This window comes from Augochlora pura, chromosome 3, assembly GCF_028453695.1.
Source record: "Augochlora pura isolate Apur16 chromosome 3, APUR_v2.2.1, whole genome shotgun sequence".
Taxonomy (NCBI): Eukaryota; Metazoa; Arthropoda; class Insecta; order Hymenoptera; family Halictidae; genus Augochlora; species Augochlora pura.
Genome location: NC_135774.1, coordinates 1,145,097 through 1,159,259, shown reverse-complemented (window position 1 = coordinate 1,159,259; position 14,163 = coordinate 1,145,097). Strand labels below are relative to the sequence as shown.

General features: G+C 42.4%; 1 long non-coding RNA gene across 4 annotated transcripts in view; it reads left to right on the top strand.

Moving 5' to 3' along the window:
* The window catches only part of LOC144478980 (uncharacterized), a 249,846-nt gene that overhangs the window by 199,662 nt on the left and 36,021 nt on the right, over positions 1-14,163 (top strand). For 3 of the 4 annotated variants that reach the window (XR_013495431.1, XR_013495429.1, XR_013495430.1), the window contains one exon: positions 13,354-13,418. This is a non-coding gene — a long non-coding RNA (uncharacterized LOC144478980). Of the gene's footprint in view, positions 1-13,353; positions 13,450-14,163 lie in introns of those variants that run through there. The other variant, XR_013495428.1, reaches the window with a different exon arrangement.

The following is a 14,163-nucleotide window of genomic DNA, read 5'->3' as shown; positions in this document are numbered from 1 at the left end:
TTATTTTCATAGGAAATTGAGACATATTGTTGTTGCAAGTAATACTTACATCATACTTACAATACTTACATATCTTACATATCATTGATATTAGAATTATAAATTGATTATGGGAATAATTATTTCACACTATGAGAACTTTAACTAGGACTTTTATTAATTAAAGAAGGGATAAATTAGGTCCTTTCTGTTTTAGATATTTCAAGTAACCAACACGAATCAATTTAATAAAAACAATAACAAATTAAACATATTCGGTGGTAAATAAATAAACCATCCATTTGATTGATTTTTGCAGTCAAATTATTTGTTGAAATTCAACAGTTGTAATACTAGTAATATTATTGTTGTAGTGTAATACGTATCTGAATTTTTCGTTGCAAACGAGTGAATTTTGGAAATCGTCTGTAAGTGGAACGCAAGAAAATTATAATATTCAAAGCGTGATCCTTTTGCTTTGGATTTTATATTATATTATTTTATATTTCCGTCACGAGTAAAAATAATTTAGCAATTAATCTATTTACCTACCTATTATCCACTTCCCCCGGAATTCCACCCCGAGGCTATCTCCCCGTCCCCGAAGAATGCGCAAAAATATCCAGAGAATCCGAAGCGTTGCTTTCCGCCACGCCGGCAACTGACCCTCGAAGGTTGATTCACGTCGCGACGTATCCCCGCGAGTTTAACCGAGATTTTTATAGCCGGAAAGAAAGTGTCGGCTGTAAAAATAGCGAAGTTTTCGTTGCTGTAAAAATCCTCCGTCTTAATTCTCCACGGAGTCGAATTTCTTCTCGCCCGGAGACAAACGCCTTCCGAACCAACCTCCACCCGTGGACACGATTCCACGTTTTTGTTTACCGGATCGCTTGTAAATATGTGCCGTGCACATATTTAAGTGCAAACATGAAATGCAAACCCGATCGAAGATGCAACAAGAGCGCCGCAGAGTTATGTGTGCCTACATGTTTTATGCACCCTATTTATGTTTCTCCTCCGTTCGAAGTCTATTTGCATTTCATTACTTTTCGAGTCGCATCTGGTTTGGTGCTGGCTGATTTAATTCAGCTATTCGTCGTTGCGAATTTTTCTACGAGTTTATATACACGCAGCAGGAATTCTCATAACTTCCTGTTGCAGAATTATTGATAATTCTTGTTCGGTTCATTATAATGGAATTAACTATTTTTCGCGGGAAAACGAAATCATAGTAAAATTATCACGAATTTTTATGGGGATGTTGGAAGGTCTGTGCAATGACTAAAATACATTTGATTTGATTTTGACTTGTCACGAAAAATAATTAGTATCATTAGATTTTAAAAAAGCAGTACCATCTTAAAAGCAACGATTCAGTTTTACTGCTCGCTATATTTACTCCCAAGAAGCTTGACATAAATAACCGTCGCTCCCCCAGCGTACTATATTCTACAATAATGCAATTTCATTGCAACCAAGCGACTGTTCCGTCGTTCGAGCAGCAAAGTTGGCCGTCGACCGAGGGTGTACCGCGAATTAAAGATGAAAAAACAGGGAGCACTGCCGGGGGGACACAGCGAATTAGGAGTTACGGGACGATCGGGCCTTCCAGGAATATCGTAAAAAGTTGTTCGACGCTAATGGCTGAGCAAAGATTGCGAGAAGGGGGGGGAGAGCTCGTGACACGAACCAAAAGGACAGAGTGCCGTTACTCCAGAAGTCGGCGTCCGGACTGGTCCGCGCGCCGCGCCGGGATGCACCGACGTTGTCTCTCTCTCCTCTCGGCTACAATCCCACGGGGGTCGAAGTTTTCGCTGAATTATGCATGATCCCCCCCCCACCTCCGTTGCCCGCCGTGATAACCGTTGACTACCAGCGCCGCCTCTTTCGCCACGCCTTATTTAATAATAACGACACCGTCGTTCCCGCGGACCCTTATCGGCTCTTGGTCATTTCGCGGCGCACAGTCAACCGTACAGTCGCCTGTATATACCCAGCCGTATAGTCTGTATATTCAACCGCGGAATCGTCTGGATACTAAACCTCGCAGAGTCGCCTGTACATTCGACCACGGAGTATACTCAGCTGTACAGTCGCGCGCGCAGACTCTATAGTCGCCGTAAAACGCCGGCAGAGAGTCTCGTGGAACGGCCACGCGATTTTTCATGGGAATGTATTATATTTTAATACATATATATATAATTTTATAATATAATTTTATTTTGCCAATTTTATATTTTTCTACGTGTTGAATTATACTATGTTAATTCTTATCTTTTGATTTTGGCGCTCGCAAGTAGCGGTAAATTTGCAATACCCCTGGGCATTCTTTGTGACACATTTATTGATAAATAAATTCGTAGTATATTTTAATACGCGAGTAATCGTCCCGATCGCTGTTTACCGCTGACGCGATCCCCGCGCTTTCATCTACCAAGAGCCAGGGACTTGGCAAAGGACAGTCGCGCTAATTAAGGACACAAAGCACAAAGATCTTTGCCAGGATCACGCCGCCGCGCCGTTATCCTTGGTGTCTTGGTTTCTTTGACAGGGTAAGCTCGCCTCGTTCGCGAATCAAATTGGACCGCGCTGATTTGATTGTTGACGAGAGACCACGGTTTCTCGGTCTCTCTTTCAATCCGATGGCTTCGTTGGGCAGCGATATTGCAGCGTCGAGTGTCAATAGCTTAAATTTAAGTTCGATAAATTCCTTCGATATTTCTTATTTAATTAGTTTATAATAATTCTTTCATTCCGGGGAATTTGTCAATATTTTCTTTCGAATCGTTGCTTCGATAAGATTATTGAATACATTAATATCTTGCTCATTATTTCTTATAGTTTTTAAATAAATTTTATATATTTCTCATAATTCCTTCTTTATATTCATTATATTTAGATATAAATTACATTTCTTCTTTCTTATAGAATTGAACCGTATTTTTGCAACGCGAGTAATTTTATTCTCGCCGTCGATCGATTAGCGTAAACCACGCTCGCTCTCAGCTACTGTTATTTTCAATTTAATTCAGCGATCGCGTGTCCGCGCGTTGTTTCAACTTTACAAACACCGTCGCAGCGAACCTCGCTGACCGAGGACGATTCCACTTGGCTTACGACTCGTCTTCGCGCGTGTTCCTTCTCGGATCACGGGACTCCTTCTAATGAGAATCCAATTACAGGAAAGGGAAGGGTAACGACCGTGAAAAGCAACGTTTTCGAATACACGATCCATCCGTTCGCAGCGTTTCGTGTACCGGCGTATACAAGGCTGTCGTAACAGCGCGTGCAGCAGATGCCCCCCCTCTCCGCGCTAATTAAACCGTAACACACGGGATTTCTTTGCGCGTTCAAATTACCGTGGAATTGAAATCGAGAGCCTAGAATTTTTCAAGCCCCCCCCCCCTCCCCTCCCCTCCCCCCCCCCCCGGAAATTGCGTGATCGCTCGGTCGGAAGGCCGTGTCCGTTTATTACGCTCGAGACGATCGGTTCAATTTACCGACTTTCAATTTGGCGTCGCGGCAACAACGCGGCCGGGCCCCGGTTCGCTTCTGCTTCCTGTTCAGCCTCGTGCGATTGCAGCGCGCTCCGGGGCCGAAATTGTTCGAGAGAGACGGCGCCTTGCATCTTTTTAATCGGACCTTTCGTCAAAGTCAATGTAGACTTAGTCAAATTATATTTAACACGTGTATATGAACGAAATGTACAAAACTCGTTTGATGTAGTTTAATCAAACTGTAGTTTAATCGAAAGTAGTTTAATCAAACTGTAGTTTAATCGAAAGTAGTTTAATCAAACTGTAGTTTAATCGAAAAGAAGTTGCAAGAATTTTGTAAAATCAGATAATTAGCAGAATTCAAAATGAAAGGAGAAATAAGAAGTAAAATTGTTATCTGGTAGAAATATTAAGAAAACAATATTTTTTTCAAAAGTAACCATCGTTCTTTGGCACCGAGAGGGTTAAATTTCTTCCGCGGGTATCACAGGCGGGCAGGTATCAAACGAATCGGGTTTTTGCGTGCGAACCAGCCGCAACCAGCCCCGTTAATAACGACGCGCCGAAATGAACGCGAGGAGCGGCCAATTTAGGCTCGAGCTTTGATTAAGAGATCCGCTGGTTTATTCGTTCCGTGTACCGCATTACTCTCGTCGGACGTCTGCGATCGACGGGCAACGTCCCGCGTAACCCGCCACCGTTTTCGGACACGGAAACGCACTACCCGCGATTGCGGCTGTCTTCGTCGTTCTGATAAAAATGACGAGTTCATCCAGCGATGCGTTTCTACCCGAAAAAAAAAAATAAAATAAAATAAAATAAACGGTGCAATTGCCGGATTTCTGGACGCGCGAAAAATGTTCGAGAAATTATGGGATTTACAAAACGGAGTTTTATTTCGCGCGGAATTCACCGGGAAACAATTGCGGATCAAATTTAGTCGCCGCGCCCGGCACGCGTTTGTTGCTCGCTGAATTGTGCATTCGGTAAACAACCGGCCTTCGGTTGGAACGTTTTTTAACGAAATAAAATGCTGTCGACGCGTTTCGTAGGATTAGAATAATTGCGAGTGTAATGTTCGGTGCGCGCGAATGTTTTGTTACAGTTGTTCGCGTTGAATGGATTGCCATCATTATTTCTGCATTTTTGTGCTATTATATTATAATAAATAAATATTTGTATATTCAGAATATTATTGTATAGGGAGTATATGTAGAATTGTATGATGTATATAGAATATTATTATACATTGTTATATGTATAGAATAGTACTATATATTACTAGAATATTACAGTATTAAAATCTAGAATTTCTATATTAATAACTGCTAATTATTGTCGAATAATTCTACCATAATAACGATATATTTTTATCTGTACTGTTAAAGATTTTTTCTTTAAAGATTGTTAAAGATATTACGGTATTATAATCTAGAATTTCTATATTAATAACAGCTCTTCAATAATTCCACCATAATAACGATATATTTTTCTCTTTAGTGTTAAATTTTTACCAAAAATATTTTAAAGATTAATCAAAGTCCAAATGGAGGAATTATTAATTCGTTTCGAATGATTCCGGAGCAAAATTATTTCACTCGGAAATTTTGACGACCGCGCGGTATTTCGGCTCCCAGCGGACATTATCAAAAGGTTAAACGATCTTCCCATTTGATTCGCAGGGAGAATCGTGTGGCAGGTTTATCGTGGCGCCGATGCATCTTGCCGAATCTGAAAACGATCTTTTATCCCCCACGGCGCGGCACGATATACGCGCGAGTCTACTAGAACACGACACATTCGGTTTATCGTCGATCTTCCTCCCGTGCTCGAATCTGCGTCTACACGTTTAACCCATTAAGTTAATCCGCTCGGTAAATTCCGCCGTGGATCCGTAACGACTGTGTTTTTCGGTCGCGCTCGAATGCAGGCTCCGTCATTTTTATCATGTGCACGATTAGCCTCCACGTGCTCCATGTTAATAAGAAAAATTTACGTTTATCATAGGCCTTTGTAAAAATTTTAAAAATAGTAATTTAAGTGTTCTAATTATTTTTACATATTTATTATACGTTCATGTATTTAATGGAAGCGGAAATGGGATTATAAATAGATTAGTAGAGGAACTAAAAAGATTTCTGTAAATTTATAGAAATTATAGAAAAAGGGGGAAATATATTGTGATTAAATTATCTGATATTTTATTAGTCATAATATAATTATTGGGAGCTGCTCCTTGACTTTCTACATCTTTTTAACGATAGCTCGAGGATGACACAGTAGATTGACTAAGCGCGAGAGACTTTACGAAAGGGGTAACCGAAAAAGTAAAGCATAAATAACCGCATTGTTCCGTCGACTCGGGAATGAGACGAAATCCCGTAGAATCAGCTTAGAGCCGGCTTGCCAAATTCAGAAATAATCTCCGTTGAATTGCGGCCACGCACTCCTCTTATTCCTGGAATAATGTCAGCTGGAAGATGTTCCGGCTCTCTCTCTCTCTCTCTCCCTCTCTCTCTCCCTCTCTCTCTCTCGCGTCGAGGAGAGCATCGTCGAACTCGCAAATAGTATTAGCGAAATCGCGCGGAAGGCGCAGGAAAACGGATTTTCCACGGTCGATCGGGCCCCCGTCCCGCGAACCTTTAAAACTTAAACGTAGGCGGGAGATTCGAATGTTCGTCGATAATCCCGTTTTTCCCTTTACCTTCTCCGCTTTGCGGTTTTAACCGCAGCCGAACGAAATCGATTGCTTTCTTGGAGCAACCACGATTCGAGGCGGCCCCGCTGTAATCTGTCTGGAACCTCTCCGGAATAGGAATTCCTGATCGAGTGCGTGAAACGTGACGATTCCATCGCTCTCGCGTCTTTTGATATTTCAGAACAGTCGACGTTTATTTTATTGCTTTGCGGTTGGCAAGTCTCGCTTTTGGGAGTGTCATAAGGTCGGAGAAAATATAGCGTTTCGCAATTACTTTTCCGTACAGAATTTAATTATAATACAGAATTATAATTATAATACAGAATTTAATTATAATACAGAATTATAATTATTTAATTATTGTAAATTTCGAGCGCCGACTCGTAGAGAAAATCGTGAATATCGGCGCCGGCGTTTTATTATTTACATATTTTAATATCGACGCCGATTTAATTAATTAAAGCGAAAATAGGATGTTAATACTTATCACAGGGGGTGGTATTAGAAATCTTTCGCATCCGAAACATTCTAATCTAATTCAATTTGTCCGAATACATTACAATAAAAATGAATTTTCATGGTTGGTAAGAAATTAGCGTCGCTCATATTTTGTTCGCACGGCTCTCAACGCGTTAAACATACAAAATTTGTTGAAACCGAAGCATCGACCAATATCTAAATTATAAATACCGTTGCGAAAATATTTCAGCAGACATTTTCTTCTCTACAACTTATCATTACGAACGAGGTTAGCAGACATCTCTATCGCGTCACCTTTTACAAGCGAGCTTTGAAAACTGTCCAATAAATAAACGGGTAAATAAACGAATGAATAAGCAACGTTGGCATAAGGAATTTACATTTGAACGAAAGTTTCTTTGGCCGTGCGAACGAACTACTTACGAGGATCTTTTTCTATCGTAGAAGAGGTTAACGAAAGGACCGCGCAAAGGTTGGAGGAGTGCCGAGGAACACGGGGAGGAGAACGTTAACAGCGTTTTATTCAGGACCTTCGTTACCTTTCTCTCGGCTCTGGTCAAAGGATCCCCGGAAAGACCGCAAAATCCGTCGGGCCCGCGAAAGCTGGAAAAAAGGACCCGGGGCTTTGCACCGTTACCCGTTGGAACCGGTTTGGCCGGCGATCGAAGCGCCCGGGTCGCTCTCTCGCAACGGGCTATCCACGGGCGCTCTTAATCGGTTTGATTTGCCGCGATGAATGCGCGCGCCGCCGCTGCGACAAATTGCTGGGATCACGTTTCGAGCGCGGGGGCCGCGCGCTACGCGAAATCCGCTTTGGAACGCTTCTCGCGGCGCGGACCGGCTAGAGAGACCGGCCAGAGGATTCCGACGTATATATCGGATCGAAAGGGGGGGAAGAGCGAGCGAGGGCGTCGACGGGAAATAACCGGCGAAGAAAAAAATAATCGCGGCGCGACGGTCGCCGCGGTGCCGTGGAATTCGATTAATTTTTAACGAGCAATTTTTCGCCCGATTCTCCGCCCCGTCCCTTCTCGTCCCGTCTCGCCTCTTTCTTGTCTCGAACGTCTGCGTCTCGCGGCGCACGTTCCTGCGGTTTCTTCGCAGCTCCGGCTACTTTTTAGTCGGCCCCCGACCTTCGCCGGGATATTTCTTTCCTTGCGGTTCTTCGATACTCGCTAAAGAATGGCACTGAACTCGTGCGATTATTTTCATAGCAAATTAGCGAATCATAGATTTTTATTTATTATTATTTAATAATTTTATAATTTTAATAATTTTAAAGTAAATTCGAAGTAATTTTACTGATTCGTGCTATTTCCATTCTGTTTAACGAAATAAATTTTTATGGATAGAAAATTTATTCTTCTGACTCCTACCAACAGTTTTACTACTTGACAATTTTTTAAATCAAAATCTTGCAAAAATTATTTTGGAATGTAATAGAATAATTTTTGTAGCGACTCTAAGACACGGTAAAATTCTTACATCACGTTCCAAGATCATTTTCCTATCATCAAAGTTTATATTTCGAAAATTTAATACATTTATATTTCGAATATTTAACGGAGGACAATATTTGCCTAAAAGTTCGACAATTGGTCGGACGACGTTCGCGAGAGTAGGTGTCTGGTTCTAGAGCGCGCATCACGGCGGCTGCTCAGCCTGAAAGGAGGCCTTTGAATCCTCGGTTACGGATATTAAACGGCACGGACGACGAGGCGCCTGAAATTCCGAAACTTGGCCGGCCCGTAGGACACAATAATAACAGAGAAAGGGCCGGCAGAAGCGGGCCAGGGATAGGATAGGGTTAGAGCCGAGAGAGCGGCCAAAAGCAGACGCATCGGGATTATGGTCGCTCTACGCGAGCACGACGCGCGGAAACAATTCCGTCGGTTGCGCCGACCTTCTTGATTTCGCGTAGCACAAGAGCCGTTTGTGCCATTTTTCTTTCCCGCCTTTCTTTCCCTCCCGCGCGCGCCCCCGTCCACCGTTTTTTCCCTTTGGCCGGGGCGTAATGAAAAATTGCGGGCCACGCGCGCCTCCTCGCGCGAGTTGCATCCCTTAAGCAAGCCAGCGCGCGGCGGACCAAGTAACTGCAGTTCCGCGCGCGCCGCCTCGTATAAAATGCATGCGCTCACCGACGTTTATAATTTCACGGTGAAAATGGCCCGGCGAGAAAGCTTGAAAGTGGCAGACCGCTGCCACGCCGCGCCGCGCCGCGCCGCGCCGGCTGGATCACGATGGATGCGCGCACACACCGGCGAACGCTGTTCCGGGATTACGATGCGGTTCTCGGGCTTTACGATAGAGGCGTGACTTTTTTACCGGGCCGCCAGATTATAGAAGAATTTGTTCGCTTCTTCTTCGACCGGGACGCTTCCCTCCGCTTTATTTGCTCGCCGACGAGCGGCGACGTGGGAGGGGGGGGGGGGGGGACGTAGGGGGGCGTGGCGCGGCGCGGTCGAATTTAACTGCTAATTCGAGAGACAGTTTGTAAATGAACCGCGTTTCCTCGCCGTGGAAACACGCGGCGCGCGGCCCGGTAAAAATAAAAGCGTCGCTATGAATTTTCCCTTTGAATCAACGCTTCCTTTAATTAAGGATTCGATGGAACTAATTTCGCGCGGACCGACGTCGCTGCTGGCGGAAGAAAACTCGTAATTGATGTCTAGACTGCGAGCGCTCATTAATGGACGGCGAACGTACTTTGCCGGCGCCCGAATTTAGAACGTTATTATCGCCAGTTTTGTATTAACCTGTTATCGTTTCTTCTACCGTTTTGGATTGTTAAGCAATTGTACTCTGTAACAGCTTGCCGAATTCGTGACGAAAATCTCGTACGTAACCCAGTTATTAGCCGCGACGCGTATACGCGTCACAAGGATACGGCAGTTTTACATGAAAATATTTCTTCTGCGATTTATTTCGAAAATGCGTACGGTAACGTGTTCGTAAATTTCGCACGCTTTAGGATAAATCTGGAGCAATTACTCGGAAAACTCGGCATCATTTATAAAACGCGTAACAAAATTTGTCTTTTAAATATATCGACGCAGCTGAGTGGTTAACGAGAATTTTATTTATTATATATGATTTATATATGATTAAATATGGGTGACACTAATTTCTGACCAACCTTGAAAATTCATTTTTATTGTAATGTATTCGAACAAATTGAATTCGATTAGAATGTTTCGGATGCGAAAGATTTCTATTGCAACCACCTATGATAAATGTTAACATTCCAGTTTCGTTTTAATTAATTAAATTCCTTTAACTCTGTCGAGATTTTAATGGCCAATTGTCGGCGCTGTTAACCCTTTGCGCTCGAATGGTGACTCCGAGGCACCACTAAAATTCATCTATCATATCCCAAGATAATTGTTATAGAAACAATATTTAAATTTAAAAAATTGTTAAGTAGTGAAACCGTTGGTAGGAGTCACAAGAATCAATTTTGTATGCATAAAAGTGCATTTCGTTGCATAGAATCGAAATGCCACGAAACAGAAAAATGATTTCAGATTTACATTGAAAATCGCTTCGAGCGCAAAGGGTTAAAGTAATAGCATATCTCGCGATAAATCGTAATCGCCGAGTAATACAGTCCCCGCTCTCTAAATTCTCCGTAACGTCTGAAACTTCTGAACACCGGGCAAGAAATTTTCCCATTTCTGGCGCGCGTTGCGGTTTTACGGGGTCAGTTTCCCATAGAGGTACCGCTAACGGTAATGCGATCGATGAATATCGATAATGCAGGTCGCGCGGGTCATCGGGAAAGTAATACGGGAATTCCGGGTATAATTCCGGGAGTCGTGTAACGGCGACCGATTGCCTCCCTTTATTTCTTCGACTGAAAAATACACGCGCGACGCCGTTCGCAAATTTATGACCGCCTCCGACAGAGACGTTCCCGTGAATTACCGCCACCATAAAACATTTTACGCTACTCGGAGCTAACTATAAAATAAAAAAAAAAACAGTCATTCTTGCCGTTTCAATGTTTTCTATAAATGTAACTCCGCGCGAGAAGTACTTCAACCCTTTTCACTGTAAATGTGAAATGATTTTCCCGGCTCATGCTATTTCCATTTTGTTTAACAAAATGTATTTTACACGCATGAAATTGTTTCTTGTAACTCGTAGTAACAGTTCTACTATCCGACAATTTTTTTCAAATCTAAACCTTATTGTTATAAATATTATTTTGGAACTTAATGGAACAATTTTAGTGGTGCTTTAGAGTGCAAAGGATTAAGTAACGTAAAGATCAAATTAAATAGTTTAAATATTTGTAGACTTTATTATGAATATATTTATATTAGTAAGATATTTAATATCTAATTATTCGATAATCCCACGTTGTCTAAAGCAATCGTAGCGTCGAGTCTCATCATCCGACGTTCCGTATTCAAAGCGTCGCGGAAACGGCGCCGCGCCGGTTCAATTACAATGGAACAAGGGCTGAAAATCCAAAGCAACAGAGCTGCTCCGGGAATGGGAGAGAAAGAAAGTGAGCCCCGGGACTAAATGCGCGGGGTAACAGGATTTCTCGACAAAGCGACGGACTCTGCGAAACAATGCTGCGAACACGGGTGCAGCGCGCCGTGCGCGGCGAACGAGGGGGGGGACGCCGTGTATCAGCGAGCATTAACGGAGCCGGGCGATACGGGCGCGGAAACGCTAAGTGGTGAACCGAGCATCAAGAAAATGGCCAACCGGATAGAGGCTCTGTTGCTCCCTTTCGATAACGGTATCGGTGTTTATGGATCAGTCGAATGTGTCCCGGTGCTTGTTTCCACTTTTATAAGGCGCCCTACCAGCCGGGACCCTCTAACTATTAGGACACTTATTTCGCCCGATGAGAAAGCCGTTCCCGGCAATAAGCCGGCTGCTTCGTCGCTATTAACGGCCTCCGCCGAGAGGAAACGCCGGCTATTACAGTTTCAGGTGCTTTGATGCGCTCCCGCTGTAATCGTGATATCGGCAGCCGCCGTGTCAGAAATTGAGTTGTCGGCGCGAAGTGCCTTCGGACACGATTGATCATAAATCGAGGGCGCGACGGCGGGGCCCGTGAACGCGCTAATAACTTGCGGCTTCCGAGCGATCGACCTCCACCTTTTAAGAATTCTTATCGTTTCCTGCGGAAATTCGTATTTGTCAGGTTCTGTCAGAAATTCGCATTTGTCGCGACTAATTTAATTGCACCCCTTGCCATATAATATCACGTCAAACGAAGACTTACTCCTTCGCTATTAATATTTAAACTTTGAAATACAGATTGCCATGTAATAAATATTAAATTATAAATTTATACGAATATATAAATTATATATAAATATATTTTATATATAAATATATTTTATTTAAATATAGGTTTCCTGCTTGGAATTTATCAGCTGTGAATTAAGTCATAGTGCACACAGGAGTTTCTCTCGAATTTTTCATAGTGATTTTCGTCGTCCGATATGCAACAGGGCGTTGAATAAAGTCGAGCCAAAGTGCAACTACAAAAGAATTTGTATTTATGCATGCTTCTTCTGACCGTATTATTATTAAAAGTGAAAGATCTTGTTCCGACCGGGGCGGTATAAAAAATTCTTATTGTACCGTCGTAAAATTTCCATTACAAGAACATCAACGCGAGGTTTTAGAACGGCCATACGCCCGTCCGGCGTTCTTTACGTGACATTTATTTTATATCGAGCTTCATAAAAAAAAATCCTCGTTGTTATATATATATCGTTATCTATTAATCCGCGCGCAACGGCCGCGTAAATAGAGATTGACACTAAAATGCAAGCCTACTTATCGCGGCAATTTAATCTGGAACTTCGTAAGCGAGGGTGAACGATCGCGTTACCGCGACGAGAGAAATTAATAAGTATTATTGAACCCTCGGAAACATAAGACATAATAAACGCTTAATTAATAAAAAAACAGTGATACGGTGATTTTTCTTGAAATATTTTATATATTAAGATCTCGGTAAAAAAATCTTATCTATTTCGAATGAACTCTTGATCGCATTCTGTTCTCAAGTAACGCATAGAATAATAAAAATACAGTTCTCGTTAATCGTCAGTTTTACAAGGAATAGAATAATTGCCCGCAATATTTCATCCAGCTAAATCGCAATTTTATACGGAACAAATTATTTTATCCGTTAGTTAAAGAGCAAATTGTGTTCGGAAGGGGTTCAGGATTTTCTCTGGTTCTTTTTTTCTTTTTTTCGTGAAAAATTGTTGGAAGAAGGAAAATAATGCGGCGTTCGTGCAGCCTATATATGATGGATGCCCGAGATTATGTGTACACGCTAGGAAATGTAAGATTCCGCGATATTGCCGAGTGCTCCGTATGCGGGGTCGCGGCGGCGGATATCCTATCTAAAGTTTATGACCGCTTAAATCTTAAGAATGAAACGGCACGTGACATTTTATGCTGCTATCGTGCCGCGAGCGTGGATGGGAATATATTTTATTTTCCAATCCGGACTGGGTTTTTCCACCGGCGTCGCACTGTCACCGGCGCGCCGGGAGTTGCTCCGTTTCCTACCTTCCGATTCACCCCATCGCGATATTTTTCTTACAAATATGTCCGTGTAACGCCCGTCACCGTGAAACCGTAGGTTTCGTAAATATTTTACCGCGCCTCCTTTCCGTTGTCATTCTCACGTCGGACATCTGTTTCGTGTTTCAGGGCTCTGGACCCCGAGGACTCGCAAGCAGGACAATAATTTTTGCACGCGACCGAACGTGCATCGACTTCCACTTGGACTTAGGAAAATAGCATTAGGTGAGTGCAATAATTTCATTCATTTTTGAGGATATAAATACAGGAAGAGCTTCTGTTATCTAAAGATTTATTTTTGGAATATTCTGATATTAATACAGTGGATTGTATAAAAATTTCATTGTGTTCTCTGTTCGGTGATAATGCAGGTAATAAAATGATTAGGTAAGGGAACGTTTGGGCACCTGAATAAAATAAATGTACAATAAATGTTTAGGTAAGGGAGTCTCTACTGTACAATATTTTATACGACAAGATTTAATATCTTAAGAGACGCGCCTCTTTATTAATTACTCTATTTAATTTATTGCACAAATGTATACAGAAATTAATGACAATAAGACAACTATAATTCGTGTGAATGGTCGACAATTGTCGCAACTATAAAAGCGAAGTTCTCTTCTCCTCAAATTGTCCACTTTTTTCAACATGTTGGAGGAGAATCGGAGAGGATTTAGTTTATGTAATAATCAAGTATTACCTACTAGCATTACCTCAAGTATTACCTACTAGCATTACCTGAAGTATTTCTATTCGGCACGTCTCGAGAAGAAATCAAGTCAGCATCCCGCACGCAGGCGACGAAACGAGCGTCCTAAAAAGCTTACCTTGACGGTGGCCTTCTCGGGAGCTGCCAGGGAGCATGCCGTTCAACAATGCGGACATTGTCACCGGCAAATTGTTCGTTAATTCGCGGGGGCGGCCGAGCAGGGAGGG